Raw genomic sequence first — 13,894 nt, 5'->3', positions numbered from 1 at the left:
CTGAAAATGACAAGAAATAACTGTTTAAAAAACTTGGCACAGAATCGCTTAGGAGCTGCTAATTCCATATCTCTAAGAGTTACACCATATGGTTTAGGTTGCTCACCTTGGTGGCTGACTAGGCGTTCAAAAATCTTAGTGAGAGTATAAAGGACATTGTTGATGGTGCAATAATGGAACACAACAAGTTGTGTGTGTGTGTGTGTGTCGCACGACCTGGGAGTCTACATCTAAGAGTTCCTTTCAGTTTTCTATCAGAAACATTTCTTTATAAAAGTTCTGTTGGACACTTATCTTCTCTTTACTTATCGTTTCGTCGGACTACGAAAAAGTTCATCTGTGTGTAACTACAGGGTTCTCGAAGTCCGCCCTCTCATTGACAGGGTGAAAGTTGTGGAATTTTTGCTTTAACTGCCTGGAGTAAGATGACAGGACATACAAAGATGCATTCAAGGTAAGCTCCAGTGAAATTAGGTGTTCATAAGACAATTCTTTCAAGTTGCGACCTACATTGTGGTGTCTCCGTTCATCAAGTTCTGAGCACCAGCTCCAGTGAAATTAGGTGTTCATCCAGCCATACTCCTAGGTGGCTTTCTTTGGTGTGCTTATTATTGTGTAGTTAGTGGTTATGCACATGCCTCATCATCTGATATTTCTGCAGTAGTTACTGAAAGCAATCTGAGGACAAAGCTTTGATTGTTGTTGTAGTTGAAGATTCAGAGTTGCAAGGCAGGCACAGTTAACAGGGATAAGAAACTATAGAAGATTTATCAAACCAGATATGGGCTTGGTTATGCACTGAATCATTGTGGAGGATCTCAGGTAATTAGGCCATACACCCAAAATTAAATTTTACTTGCTTTTAAATGTTTAGGGGGCAGATGATGTTTCATATGCTAGACTGAAGTACGCACCTTTTAAGAGTATCACTGATACTCCAGTCACCCATAAAAATGGAAGTACTGAAAATTAGTTTGTAAGGAAAATAACTAAATAGTGAGTCTGAGCAAACCTACTACCTAGATTACATGAGATCATTTTAGCTCTAAGAGTTTCTTTTATCTTTTTTTACATTCTGGTAAACATGTGGGTGAATAACTGTTAGAAATTGTTCTGTATGTACACGTGCATTCTACTAGAACGGATGCTTGAAAGAATAAAAAGTTCTATAATATTTGTAAGCCAAGCAGTGGAAAAGCTCACTCCTCACAGTAGATTACCATCGTCTACGTATCTGCTTTGTCGAAACAGAGTCCACAGGTTTACTCATGTCATCTGTTTTTTGTTGTTTGAGGGAAGGTTTGTTAGGAGCCCATCTCTTCTGCAGCAAGCCCTGCAGAAAGAGAGCTAAATATAATGGTACTTGCTAGCCTTTTAATGGACACTTCCTTTTGGCCTTTTTTAGTTTCTCTAATTAGGTAAGATACTTCAATGAGTGAGAATTTTTTGTTCCCTCCCTTTTTCATTGTCTTTTGAGTTTTGCTTTGTGGTGAGAGGAGGATAGAGATACCCAATTGCCGTGGGGATCAGAGATTAGGTGAGGTCACATTGTTTGTCTCGGCTTTACAATGTGAGGTAAAGGAAGAAAATAAAGTAACGTTAGAATATTACAATCATATATCTAGACATATCTCTACTCCTAATGGAGCAGTTGGAAAATAAAAGCCGGGAGAAGTATGAATCCGAACACGATCCCCTCCGTCCTCCTCCCACGACGCGCGTCACGGGAGAAACCCTAGCGCCGCCGCCGCCGGGACCCCCTCCTCCTCCCCTTCTCCCCTCCCCTGCCGCCGCCTGCGAGCAAGGCCGGGCGAAGCCCGGTTGGCTCCGGTGGTGTGTGGGGGGGGGGTCTTCCCTTCACCGCGTGGCCGCGTGTGGCGCAGGATGGCGTGGCCGGCGAAGGCGCGGTGCGAGCAGGGGGCACGGCGGCGTGGCATCTGAGTGTGGGGCGGCGACGCCTGGACAGGTGCTCGTGCGGGTGGCTCTACGGCGGGGGGTGGCTGCGATGTTGCCGACGGCTGCGTTTGGGCGCGCCCAGATCTGGCAGCGGCTGCGCCCGCGGGTTGCGCTGGCTCAGCTGTTTCCTGGGTGGCTCGGCACGCGCGGGAGCTCGGCGGGCGGCGGCTTGGGTCGCCGCTGCACCTCGCCGTCCGGCTGTGTGGTCACTGGTGGTGGATAGCGGCCGCTGGTGAGATTCATCTTATCCAGCCACGGCGCAGGTCTGAGTGCGGCTCCAATCCAGCCCCTGCTGAGCTTGCACATGTCGCGACATAGGGCTGGACCTTTCCCAGTGATGGCCACAGTTGAGGGATGGATCCGACGCCGGGAGGGCCACGGAACCATCCTTGCCTCCTGTTAGGTGGCGCACCGGGGAGCTCGTCCTTGCACGGCCTGGCAGGACGGGGCGGTGGCGGCCGAGTGCGGCCGGCCCGAGGGTGGGCCTCGGACCTGGGGACCGTCCAAGGGCAGGGAAGGAGGTGCCTTCCCGCCCCTCTCTTTACCTGTCATGGCTGCAAGCTTCGGTAGGGGATGGTGTCGGGACCATGGGTGTTGGGGCGGCGGCCCTGGAGGTGGGAGGCGTGGGCTCATGGGCGGAGCTCATGGCTCGGGTGTGAGCTAGCTGCCGTGACCGTGCGGGGGGTGTGGTGGTCAGGGTGCGACAACCGGAGGGGTAGGTCCGGCGGGCCTGGTTTGTTGTGCCTCGCCTCGGGGGCTGTGAGGACTTCCCGGGGTGAAAACCTGCTTTGGCTCTGCCAAGCCGACGACGACGTCGCCTATGGGCGGCGCCTCCTTCTTGAAGGCGTCGTCGCGGCTCCTCTACATGCTCCGATTGCTCCGAAGGAAACCTTGATCTTGGGATCGGGCGGTGGCGATACTCCTGTGTCGTGCCCTTCTTGAAGGCACCGCCTTGGAGTGTTCGGCTTGTCGTGCACAGCTCTCTCTCTCTCTCTCTCTCTCTCTCTCTCTCTCTTCACGGTGACTCGCTCACGGTTGAGGTCTCCGGAGACTACAAGTGGTGCTATCCCTGCCTACATGTAGTTGCTTGGAGTGGATGGGGGTGATCTAGCAGTTCATATACACCCTTGTATCTTGCCTTGTGTGTGTGTTGTGGGGTGAGTTGTATGTGTTGGTTTGTATGGTGATCGTTGCTTTATATATAAAGCGGGGCACGAGCCTTTTTCGGTAATGGAGCATTTGGTTGTCTCCGTTCCGGGTTTTCTTTCGTCCCACCTCCCACCTTTGTCTGGTTTTTTGTGGTTACTATGTAATACAAGTGGATTTTCTTCACACATAAGCCATGAAATATTTGAGCCTGAGATGCTCACCTTCTCGGGATGCTACTTTGGGGGTGGCAAATCGAGTTAATTGAACTAGGTGAAATATGCAAGAGCTGGAAAACACTGATGTAAGAGATCAATACTCATTCGGGTTTTGACAGTTACACCGTTACAGTTAAATTTGCTAGCAAGAAAGTTACACTGATAGAGAACGGCGGCATTGTAAATACCATCTTAACAATTGAAGAAGCATGCTTCATGATCTGGGCATTGGGGTCAGGACGCCCATATCTTGCGTCGGAAGATGTATATGGAGCATTAGAGACATTAGCGCCTGGGTTAGACATTAGCTCCGAGGCGATTGTTTAGTTCTAAGACATTAGTCATACATAATGTTACATTCAGATAAAGATTTTACTTTTCCCAGGGATAGAATTATGAAACCTTTACTCTTGGGATCAAAGTAGATATTGCCTTAATATCTAAGCCATTTACGGACATGACTGTGAATATGTTCAGTGTAACATGTATAGCATAATAAAGTTGGAGAAGATTAAGGAATGGGGCATTTTAGTTAATCATGCGGGCCTAGGGTTTTCTAACAGAGAGCAATGTCAGAGAATCCATCAGTTAAAGTTTGTCTTCGATCCAAACACGTAGTCAGACTTTCATGCCATGGGCTCGGTAAATCGAGAACGATAGACGCTTTCGACTTTCCAGCCATGGACTCACTAGATCAATAGAGAGAGGAAGAGAGCAGTCAGGGGGTGGCGGCAGCTCAGGAGCACGAGCACGGTGGTGGCCATGGAGAATGAGCGAGCATGGAACGGGGACCAGAGGCAGGATGCGAGAGCTGCAGCGTCATCTGTGGTGCGACACCATGCGGCAATCGTCTGAGGTGTTGTGGAGGCGGAGCGAGGCCGTTCGGAGTGAAGACGAGCAGCGTAGGATGGCAAGTTGGGTGGCGGCGACGGTGGGGTGCTGCAGATGGAGGCGTTGGGACGGGCTAGCGAGAGGAAGGGGATGGGGTCGAGAGCTGCTGCGGTGCGTGCGTGCGTCCCCACCATTGTTTTGTGACCAGGCCCACGTAAAATTTAGCCAGCAAAATGATCCATAGTATAAGATGCCCGAATCCATCTACCTGTGGTTAATTTTATTTATGAACATGTTCGTGTCTTCTTGAATTGTAGCCTTTTTGGCTGAGGCCATGCATGGAGAAGTTGGTCTCCTGATGCATTTGTCAGCCATGGGTTACAAACTGAATTAACAACAAGTATGGTGATAGCGAGCGTTGTCGTTATCCCCAAAGAATAATAACTATGCAACATAGTTCTGAACTTTGACATTTTGCGTTTTGGTTATAAGTTCCTTTTAATATTTGGTGATTTACTAATTAATCTTTCTTTACCAGCTTGTGTTGTCAGAGTATGGTTTCACTGTGGGAAATTTATTTGAAGGTCTCCATGATGGCATAACTCTATGTAGACTGACGTGTCGATTATTTTGGCATGCATTTTTGGCACATCATTATCCAGATACTTATTTCCATTACTATGACATCACGCTTTATTTCATAAGTTGTGTATTGTTAGATTGCACCTGTTGTTTGTATCAAGATCTGAAGTAATTGACTTGATGTTCAGTTTTGTTTTTTCACTCACTTCATAGGAAGCATTACAATGGGATATATTGTTCAGGAGTAGAGATACTTTGAGCCCACCGTCACCAAGATTCACCCCGTCCGCCCAAGTCCACCTTTCGCCATGAAGGGCCACTCCTCTACGGCAGCAGGGACGACCAGGACGCGGTGACGCCCATGGACTGACACTTGTCACACTCCACAAACGGATCCTACCTACAGAGCGGTGGCGCGGGTGGGCACCGGCAATGAAGAGGGCATGCTGCGTATCGACGCTCTGCTTTTGACTACATCTTCAACCTCGGCCGACAGTGTCATACACCGCGTCTTCAACCTCCGTCGTGACCCTTCCTCTCGGACGACAAGCTTGCCACCTTCTCGCTGCTAGACAAAAGTTCACCAGAAAAAAATGATCCCATCACCGGGATCAACACCGCAGGGTCGTTGACTTGGTTGATCTCTTCGATGTAACTGAAATTGGTGGGTCCATGTGGTTGGAGAGCACGTTTCTCCGGGATGTTGATGTTATCGTGCTCATTGTACACGCTCGCGTGACGGTGCTTGACTCCTTGGAGCAGGCCGGCAACTACCGCCTGTTGGACCAAGTAAGCTTTTCTGGCCTTCTAAATAATCCTATTCTCTTGTTTCTTTTTTCTGATTGATGATTGATTCGATTTGCAGGGAGAATTATGTAGGAAATAGTACAAGCTAACTCAAAATCATCTCTTACTTGATCAATCTTGTAATTATAAAGCGGAATTAAGCTACCAAAATGATTTAGTTTGGTGGAGAAGTTTGGAATATTAACTTCTTGGTTTAATTACCTAGGCAATGGAGATCCCATGCAAATTAAGAATAAAGGTTGATTGGTATCTGACAAATGACTTTTCTTTCTACTCTACATTTTCAGAAACTTTGTACGAAGCTGGTGCACATAGGTTCTGGGTTGGTATATTTCCTTATGTAGCCTTTGTTCAGGTAAATCAGACAGGCATGGGGACTATAGGTAGCCTCTCTTTTTACCCATCTCTGCTATTGTTAATGAGTCTAACAATGAACTGACTACATTTCCATCTTTTCACCTTTGTTACCACAGAGCTACTCAAAGGTTCAAAATAATACGTCGGCACTTTAAGTCTCCCATTTCGAATGCCATGATTTGCAATTTGTGATTGGGGATGCAGTAGTAAGCTCTTTCTCGTGCAGTTACGTTGTTGTGAAGTGCTACAGTCTCCTCTGATTGTTCAAGCAAAGGTTCTCGAAAACAGCATAGCCTTGTATGTTGCTTCTATTAGGTGAGGATGACAAAGACTGCATGTGCGCGCACGTGTGGGTTTGTGGATTCGGGCACGCGAAACTCCCTTACAATCCAGACAAACCATACGTTCGAACCATCTCGATGTTCTTCGCTAGCTTCGTCGCGTCGATCCTGTATATTTACTATTGGATCCTGAAGCCCCAAGTCATCATCTGTTCCCGTGATTATTTAGCAAATATGGAAAAACATGGTTGTTTATATTATATGTATATTGTTGGGTAGGAGTTTTTCTCACTAGATGTGAACATTAGGAAGGATATATCTTGTAGCAGATCAGATTCAGGATCATGTCATGATTTCTTAAGGGCCTCATGATTGTTGTTGTTTCTTTTTTCCTTTCAAAAATAAAAATACCTAGGTGATTATCCTAACTATCATAATTGTACAAGCAATATTATCAGAATAACTAAGCAATTTTTTCTTCAGGTTAAGTACAAAGTTTAGGGTGAGTTTTTTTTTTTTTGAGATTTATAGTGCCTAATTTGAATCAACAAGGACAATGATATTGCAAGGCTTGGAATTTTAGACTCACTTTCTATTCCTAGCTTAAAATTTGACATGTCTTATGCTTATATATGCAACCAGTTAATTATTTAAAATGCCTGTGGCAACGCACGGGCATTCTACTAGGAAACATGTTACAGTAGCTAACTACCCCATGATTACAACAGTAAATATTGATAGGAGTACAAGCATTGGAGGAGTACTCAGTACTCACCATGTTCGACGAAGTCGTGGTGGTGGTGGTTGAGGAAGTCGTAGGTAACGGCGGCATCATCACGGAGCAGGGACCATCTTCTCCTCGATTTAATCTGTAGTACTCCATGTACTCCCACTTGTAAACTATTTGAAATGCAGATCCACTCCAAGAATGTGCTCTGAAATGGAGTAACATGGAGTATACTCTAAATGTTTGGTTTGAGCCCAGTAGATCAATCAAAGTACGCTGGCGTGGATCTGATCAGTTTGGTTTGAGCCAAGCAAAAGTACTAAAATCCTGACAAAAATAATACTACAGCACGATACACATGATTTCAGAGATGTTGATTTCAGTACATACAACCCATTGATAAACATGATTTTCAGAAATGTTGATTTCAGTTAAACTACAACGTTTACTCCAAGTAATACTCTAAGAAACAATACAAGTACACCTACTGTACTGAAAGTACTCCTGTAGTGCAAATACTCTAGGCAGAATGTACTCCTACAGTACTGAAAGTGTACTCCTGTGAGTACCGAATTTACTGAATTTAGAGACATCAAAATGCTCACGCCCAAGTTCAATCATCTACACATGGAGTAGTGCAACCGAGTGGTCTTTACCATGCCCGAATCGACAAGAGGTAGTGGCATCAGGAGCTGCATCGTCCAGGAGCAGCAGCAGCCTTTCCAATCGCTTCTTGCGCCTTGCCTTTCCAATCTACTCACGCGGCAGAGAGCAGTTCTTGGCCACAGTACATCTGCATCCATATTCCATCCAGAGCAACAATCACAATCAGCTCCAGAATCTCTCCTTGCTTTTCCCCAAATCATAGGCTCCAGAGATTGGAAAGACGTGGGGAAAATTAAGGATGCAAACCTTGCAGGTCGAGCGTGGGGAGCTCGACTTCGGGGGCGACCTAGGAGCAGGTGACGAGGAACTCGTAGAAGCGATGGAGCACCAGCAGCGTCCAACACGACGCTCCTCCTTGCAGGTCAATGGCGACGAGGAGCGCCAGCGTCCGTCGCCGCCGTCGTCGAGCAGAACAAGGCCGCCGTGCCCGCGCTCGTCAGGCTCCAACTCGACCTCGCTAAAACAACCAACTTTGGCTCGACCGTGATGCAGAGGATGCGGGCGAGAGGAAGAGGCGGCGCGGACGAGAATGCGAGGAGGCGACGCTTGGGGAGAAGGGCGGCGACGCGGCTGAGTCGCCAACGCAGGTGAGGGGGAGGTGCATCGCCGACGCAGGTGAGGGGGAGGTGCGTCGCCGCCGCGGTCTAGGGATTTGGGGGAGTGGGTGAGTGAGGGGAATGAGCGTGAAGATGGGACTGAGCGAGTGGGTGAGTGAGTGAGTAAGCGAGGGCTAAACCTGGAAACAATAGAAAGTAACTTTTCCGAGAAATGTACAAAAACCATCAATATTCAAAATACAAGCATTTATTTTTGTTATCACTATTTTAAAATAATAATAATTTAGGAAATTGCAGGATGTGTCTGGCTATTATGTTTTTTATGCTCTGGTGGAATGGTAAAGAATTACTTCGTCCGGTTAGTACCATGAGTATTTTCCGTTGCACATTTTAAGACCTTCGACATGAAGTATTCTCGTTACACGTTGCTTGTGTAAGATGTGTATAAGCCGAGGAAGAATGTTTTATTATATTTGCTCAAATATTGTGCGAATGAAACTGAAGACAAATTCTTAATATTGTGTGAGAATTTCTTAAGCACAACAACTAGATATTAATTTATAATAGAATTTTAGTTGGATCATCACTATATGTAGATATCATTAATTTATCTTTTTTTATCAATCTACATTGTAAGCGAATTGGACTTCAATAAATATTCAACTTTGCCCGTGCTATCTTGTCTCTACATGTGAAATTTGACATGCATTATGTTTACATAATTCTAGCAAAATATTTTCGTAGCACATGGCAAGGCACCGACATTCCTCTACATGTGAAATTAAACATGCATTATGTTTATACAACTCAACCTAAATATTTCAAAAGCCCGTGACAACGCACGGGCATTATACTAGTTTTATTTAGGACATTGAAGTTGAGCCTAATATGAGTCCTCTCAGGCATCCATGCTCACTGATATTAGATTTTGTGGCTTAGTTGTTGTTGGCCGTCTGATACGCCTCCTCTCGCGTGTGGAGTCTGCATCGCCGCGACTTTTTCGGATGCGAGCACCGGGCATGGAGCAGCTTGGTGCCCGCTCTCTGTTTGCCAGCATGTCTCAACCTGACTAGCGACATACGACGATACAAACAAGCAGATGTTTGAGATAATCCACGGCGGAGGCGGAAGCGGAGGCTCTTACGAGGATGTGCAGGTGGATGACCCGGAGTCCACGCCGGGCATGTACACCCAGCCAGGCACATAGCCGGCCACGTGCACCTAGCAACCGGATTCGTTCACTAGCTGACACGAGCAGAAGGAGGACGGCGACGACGACCTTGATCCAGATGAATTTCTTGTTGATCTAAAGAAAAAGGATAGAGGAGAAAGCTTTAACATGAGGGTGGAGGGGTCGTTGGCCACTAGCATCTATCCGATCCATGACACGTAGCAAAATGGTGCAACATTTTGGGCCAAAATTCATACTTTATTCCGTGGGCACAAGCATTTCGAGCCCAATGCAGATGAACTAATCACCCAAGAGGTTGTGTCCAAATATTAATGCCATTTGAAGCAACTAATCGGTCCATGCTCAAGTGCTGCGCAGATCACCAAGCAAGTAAGTTGTATGTGTGTTGTCATTTGGCCAGATGCAACTTTTTGGCTGGATGAGAATGTTTTTCATTGCAGTCTTCCCTTGCGTGAAACATGTTTTTGAAGGAGAAGAACTTCATCCTCATGCATTGTCAACACCGTCGAGACCGAGGAAGAAGCGGGTGATCCAACGAACCCAACAAAAGAGCCGCCCAAGAATATTAGAGGGTTCAGAGGAAAGAAGTGGAAGGAGGAAAATGAGAGGAGAGAAGGGGCGACGACCAAGATGATGAAGATGTTCAAGGACATCTTGGTGAAGAAGGCGGAGACAGGGAGACATGTGTCAAGCGCTCTGACGTCAAGGAGGAAAAGCAGACTGGGAGGTTTAAGATGTTGATGACGGGACCGAGAAGAAACTCAAAATCCAAGAGAAAAGATCATGCTCGAAGAGAACAAGGTTGAGATCATTGCCGCTTCAGAGGACACAAAGATGTTGGCCTTCAAGATGGAGGAGTTGGATGACGTTGTAAGAATGATCACGCAAGCCGTCCGTGTTAGGATGTTGAAGCGTATGGCGACCGAGGAGGCGGGTGGTGAGGAGGAGCCAGCGTCAGAATGAGCGTGAAGCCTTGGATAATTGGTACGACAGGGCAAAAAAATACATTATTTTGCACGAATTGTGGACTAAGATTCTTTTGTGACCGAGCATGTAAAAAATATGCATACTTATCTTTTTTTATTGTAACCAGGCGCTATGTGACCAGACATTGTGCATTTGAATTCAAATTGGTTGGACCTGTATGAACGTTTAAGGAATGTAGAAGGATGGCCACCTCCCGCATCACCGTTCACGGGCCAGTCCGGATTAGTCCACGGACGGATACGATGTCCAATTTGAAAGGGAGCATTGAAGATGCCCTAAACTCTATGCTTCAAAATATAAAATGTTTTGGTCGACTATATACTATCTAAAGAGTTAGGGCACTTCCAGCGCGGATCCTCAAACCGTCCGAACCGCACGGTCTGGGCGTACTTTGCCATCTGGCGCGGGCATGTATCGGTCCGCCGACCAGTCTGGACATGATTTTTTCCGCAAACTGAAAACAAACTAGAGGGTGAGCTTTGCAGGCGTCCAGACCGATGTCTCGCTCGCGTTTGACATCCATGGCCCACACAAAAATACCCCCTCGCCCGCGCTCTTTCCCGCCCAAAGCCATCAATGCCGCTCCACAGCACCAGTGCCGCATTCATGTCGGCTCAGAGCGATGCGATTTCTCACGTCGCTCCGGCATTGAAACGACACATCGGCCAAGTGCGCCACCCTCGGTGCTTCCCGATGCATGCAGCTGTTCCGCGTTCAAACGATAACCCGTTCGTCCGCCTACCTACATGAAACATGTACGGTTGCTCGGGAACAAGGAGCCGGCGCCACTCGTCCGTCTTTTCTGCCGCCCACCATTAACCACCTCGTCGGTTGCCCTGACATCTGCCCGCTATTTAAACCATAGGTCCGACAATTGCCGCATCCAACATCCTTCGCTCACTTTCTCTGCTCTGAATCACATCCGACGTGTCCTCCTCGAGCTCCAAAGCCATCTGGGACATCCTCTCATCTGAGTAGAAGCAGGAGATCACCGCCATTGCAGTCGGAGATCAGCTTTGCGGCCGACCCAATGGAAGAGGCGGCCGACGACAAGCCGGCGACCCCGTCCCGGCAGGCTAATGTGGCATCACCATCGATGAGGCCGATGCTCACTACACTGAGATGGTGTTAGACGAGCGGCGGATCGCGTTCTTGCAGGTGTAGGCCCACCAGGGGTATAACGTTCGCCTCCTTGAAGCACCGACACATAGAGGAGCAACTCGTCGTCGGCACGGCCATCACGTCGGATGTGGATGTGCCTAAGCAGGAGGCGTTGCTCGAGTGAAAGAACATGCAGTGCCCCCATGTTTGGTTTTGGTAATTGATGACAATCTCTATGGACTAATGGTTGCCTTAAGTTATATTTTAAGGATTTGTCCATAGGCTGTTCTTGGAGTCCATTTGTTGGTTTTAAGGAGAGTTTGTGATGACCAATGTGCTATTCAAGGAATTACCTAAAGATTGGTCATGTGAGAGGTTGATCAAGACCAAGTCAAAAAGTGAATCAAGTTGATCAACGCACAAAGCGTAGAAGATGTACCGAGAGGGATCAAGTGATCTCATGGTATGGTAAGCATTGTCCATTATGTTTTGTGTACTAACTCATGGTCTGTGTGAGAGTTCTATGTGGGGTTAGGTTTGTTTCCATGGGCTTGCGTCAAGAGGAAGATATTATACAACCCATGGAGGATGACATCAAGTGGTGATCGTCATCAAGATTGCGGTGTGCAAGTTCAAGTGGAGCATCACGAAGAGATCAAGTGTTGAAGCTTGCCGTCCATTGTGGTGTCAATGGACTTGTGAAGATGTGCCGAAGAGTGGCTCACCCATAGTGGAGAATGGGGGAGCAATCAAGTAGTCTTCATCGAGCCAACGCAATCAAGAAAGATGGTCCAACTTGAGGGAGTCAAGATCGTCATCATCTAGCTCAAGTGGACTATGTGCAAGGCAAAGGTTTGCCCTTGATAGGTTTTCTATTTTACCGGTCTCATGGTGGTAGTCGGGAGACCGGGTTATATGATAGTTTGCCGTACTATCAAGGGGAGCTCTTGATGAGTAGCTTGATCGTATCGTTCGTAGAGAGCTCAAACCATTGCATCCTTGCATTATATTTATTGGTTCTTGCTTGGTTCTTCTCCTTGTGATTTTTGGAGCTTATGGTCATTTTCATGACAAGCTCGAGTTCATCGAAAACAGAGTTCACATGCATCTTCTATGATATTTTCGATGTTGGAGGTTATGCCAGTTCTTCTGTGTTGGAGGTTTCCCTCTTCTATATCTTAGGCATACCTCCACTGCCTCTTCTTATTATAACCATTCGCTATTGGATAGTATTTGTCGTCATCTATCCAACAAGCTTGAGTTTGCTCAATTCGGAGCTCATTTACAGAAGTTGTGGCGGTTCTGGTTTTTCTGGAGCATCTGTTTTGCTTGGAAGTGACTCTGGGAGGCGCCAGCGGTAGTACCGCGGCCCCGGAGCGGCAGTACCGCCTAAAGCCACAAGCGGTAGTACTGCTAATTCAGAGCGGTAGTACCGCCCACAGCCACAAGCGGTAGTACGACCCCGGTTTCGCGCTAGTACCGCCTCGACTCGAGACCTGCGCATCTCGTGTCGGGTTCAACAGCAGTAGCAGCGGTAGTAGGAGCGGTAGTACCGCTTGTAAGCAGTAGTACCGCCCCTACTACCGCTACTAGTGCCGCTCAACGGCCCTCCTCTTTGTTCTTCTCCCTTTGCGCTGTGTGAGGTCCCAGCGGTAGTATGCGGCCAGCAGTAGTACCACTCCCTAGAGCGGTAGTACCGCTCGCTGCGGGCTGAGAATGGGGATACCAGTTGGATTTTTTTCCCTCTATAAAAGGGGGTCTTCTTCCCCATTGAGCCTTATCCTTTGAGCTCGCATTTGCCCCCCCCCCATTGTTGACCTTCTCCGAGCTTGCTATCTCTCAATCCCTCCATGGATTCTTGCTTGTTTTGGGGGGAAAAGAGAGAGGAGATCTAGATCCACATTTCCACCAATCACTTTCTCCTCTATGTGAGGGGAACCCCTTGGATCTATATCTTGGAGTTCTTCGTGTTCTCTTCTTCGTTCTTTCTCTCATTTTCCTCCCTAGCATTAGTTGCTTTGGTGGGATTTGGGAGAGAAGAACTTGGGCACTCTGTGTGCCCTTGCCATCGCATTTGGTGCATCAGTTTGAGTTCTCCACGATGATACGCGTGGAAGTTACAAGTTGAGAAGCTTATTACTCTTGGGTGCTTGGTACCCTTGAGCTTGTCCATCTTGGGTGCCTTGGTGCCCTGGATGGTTGGTGGTGTTCGGAGCTCAATCATTATGGTGTAAAGCTCTGGGCAAGCGCGTCGGAGTCTCCAATTATGTTGTGGAGATCGCTCCGACCATTTTGACGAGTTCCGGTGACCGCCCCCAAGGGTTGCCAAAGTGTACAGATTCGGTGACCGCCCTGAAGGGTTGACATTTGTACGGGTCCCGTGACCGCCCTCAAGGGTCCCTTAGTGGAATCACGACATCTTGCATTGTGCGAGGGCATGAGGAGATTACGGTGGCCCTAGTGGCTTCTTGGGAAGCATTGTGCCT

At 47.5% G+C, this 13,894-nt stretch overlaps 2 long non-coding RNA genes across 2 annotated transcripts; one reads left to right on the top strand and one right to left on the bottom strand.

The window, feature by feature from the left end:
- Positions 1-6: 6 nt before the first annotated feature.
- On the top strand, positions 7-6,535 carry LOC120962703 (uncharacterized). Its single transcript, XR_005753461.3, has 2 exons — positions 7-5,522; positions 5,828-6,535. It is a non-coding gene; the product is annotated as an uncharacterized lncRNA (long non-coding RNA).
- Positions 6,536-6,714: 179 nt separating this feature from the next.
- On the bottom strand, positions 6,715-8,256 carry LOC120962702 (uncharacterized). Its single transcript, XR_005753460.3, has 3 exons — positions 7,818-8,256; positions 7,562-7,698; positions 6,715-7,113 (listed from the first exon to the last, which is right to left on the bottom strand). It is a non-coding gene; the product is annotated as an uncharacterized lncRNA (long non-coding RNA).
- Between the last annotated feature and the right edge of the window lie 5,638 nt (positions 8,257-13,894).

The sequence above is a fragment of the Aegilops tauschii genome, chromosome 4 (genome assembly GCF_002575655.3).
Source record: "Aegilops tauschii subsp. strangulata cultivar AL8/78 chromosome 4, Aet v6.0, whole genome shotgun sequence".
Lineage (NCBI taxonomy): Eukaryota > Viridiplantae > Streptophyta > Magnoliopsida > Poales > Poaceae > Aegilops > Aegilops tauschii.
Note: the sequence above shows the minus strand (reverse complement) of the source record. Positions and strands in the feature narration are given on the sequence as shown.